Source organism: Sinocyclocheilus anshuiensis, unplaced genomic scaffold (genome assembly GCF_001515605.1).
Source record: "Sinocyclocheilus anshuiensis isolate Anshui unplaced genomic scaffold, SAMN03320099.WGS_v1.1 scaffold1114, whole genome shotgun sequence".
NCBI lineage: Eukaryota > Metazoa > Chordata > Actinopteri > Cypriniformes > Cyprinidae > Sinocyclocheilus > Sinocyclocheilus anshuiensis.
Genome location: NW_015540838.1, coordinates 1235411 through 1237470, shown reverse-complemented (window position 1 = coordinate 1237470; position 2060 = coordinate 1235411).

Here is a 2060-nt window from a genome sequence, read left to right as displayed (position 1 = left end):
ACTTTCCGTCCCCACTATATATACACACACACACACACACACACACACACACACACACCAAGGCTGCATTTATTTAGTAAAACAGTAATATAGTAATATTGTGAAATATTATTACACTTTAAAATTGTGGTTTTCTATTTGAATATATTTCAAATGTAATTTATTCCTGTGATGGTAATAAATAAAAGCATTATTTGATGAATGGAATGTTCAAAAGAACAAATTAAAAAATGTAATAAAAAAGATTTCTATTTTAAATTCAATTTTAAATCTGTTCTTAGTTCTGTTAAAAGATTTTTTTTACTCCAGACTTTTGAATGGTAGTCTATCGTGCTTTTCATAACAATATAAAGCAGCACAACTGTTTTCAACATTATTAATAAGAAATGTTTCTTGAGCAGCAAATCAGCATCTTTTTTTCCTTCTATTTTCCATTTGCCTCTTGCCATAAATATAGCCATGGTAGCTGGTATGGTGCTAAATTATTAACAAACAACCAAACAGAAATAAATGACATTATTATTCCTAAACACCAGAAAAATTAATGTAAAGAGAAAATGTGGGAAAGTCTGTCAAACCATGATGTTACTGGCTATGTAGCACCTACAGCTCTGCATAGCAAAGTCTGATTATTTCAGTCAGATCAGAACAGTTTGTGCAGCACATTTCAGTGTGGGTTTCTTTGTGATCTTCTCATGATGTAATACAGACTTTGCAAAAAAGCTTTTATTAAAGAATGGAGCAGCACCAACTATATTGCATCTGACAGCAAACCTCCAGCTAGTGCTGTTACTCATTTCAAATATTTTTAATGGAGAAACAAAAAACGTATGACAAAAACGTTTGATAAGTATACCTTGGGAGGGAATTATAAAAAATGACCCCTTTAAACCTCAGCAATACTTCTACTTGGTTTCGAAGAAAACACAAAACTCACAATTAGGCACTACATTTTTTGATAGAGGTTTAACAACTTAAATGCAATCAAATATACTGATATCACTGTGGTGCTTTGCTCCTTATGTAACAGATATGAAAAATCATTTTACTATTAGGACACAAGATCACAAGGTTCATACTGTACATATGAGAGCCTGCAGGTGGCCCAAAGAGGCTTAAGTTATTACTGACACTATCACAAAGCACATGTTTGAGACTCAGCCACAGACGATAAGTGTGAAATGGAGATTTCATATATCTCAGAGGATAACAATGTAATCCAGCTGAGAGACAGAGCGCATCATGGACAGAAAAAAAAGACGAACAGACGAAAAGCACAGGGAGGAGAGAGAGCGTGTGCACACGGCTGGCGTAGACTGGGTGTGGAATGCACAAGGCCGGCCAAATGTGAATGTAGTCCCGCAGCGCACATGAGGGAATAGAGATCTGCTATGACAGGAATGTGAGAGTGGGATATAATTAAGCAGAGGGAGCAGATTTCTAGTGACACACGGTGACTAACACCACAGGGACGTACAGCAACAACAGCTGCCTAATAATACTCACTGACTGCACACGAGCCTCATAAAGAGGACCAGCCAACCGCAGAGAGAGAACAGAAATCATTACTGTGCGTTTCGGTCTTCAAGATGGCCTCTTTGAAGAAGTATTTTCTTCACACTGAATCGCTCGTCCCTTCAAGCTATCCAGACAGAAACGGGAACAAATTGCAGACATACTGACAGATTTGAAAATTGTTCTGCAAGACCTTTAGGTTCACTTTATGAGGATGTGTAAGCACAAGCAGTATCTGTACTTTCACTCAAGTAATGGAGTTGAGTACTTTGTCCGCCTCTGGCATTTATTCACTGCACTGTGTGAATACAAATGGCAAGTGGCATGTAACATGCAAAAGCACTGTGAAATGTAGGCACACTTTATATTCATGTATTTCCCTTCCTGTATGTAGCAGCAAAAACTGCCTATTTTATACTTGTTACAAATGTTTCTGCTGCCAAAAAATAAAATAAAATCTAACAAGTATAAATCTCAGTGATTTATATATAAAGTATAATTCTATGAATGAGGTCAAACTTTAAATAAACGTATAAACACACACA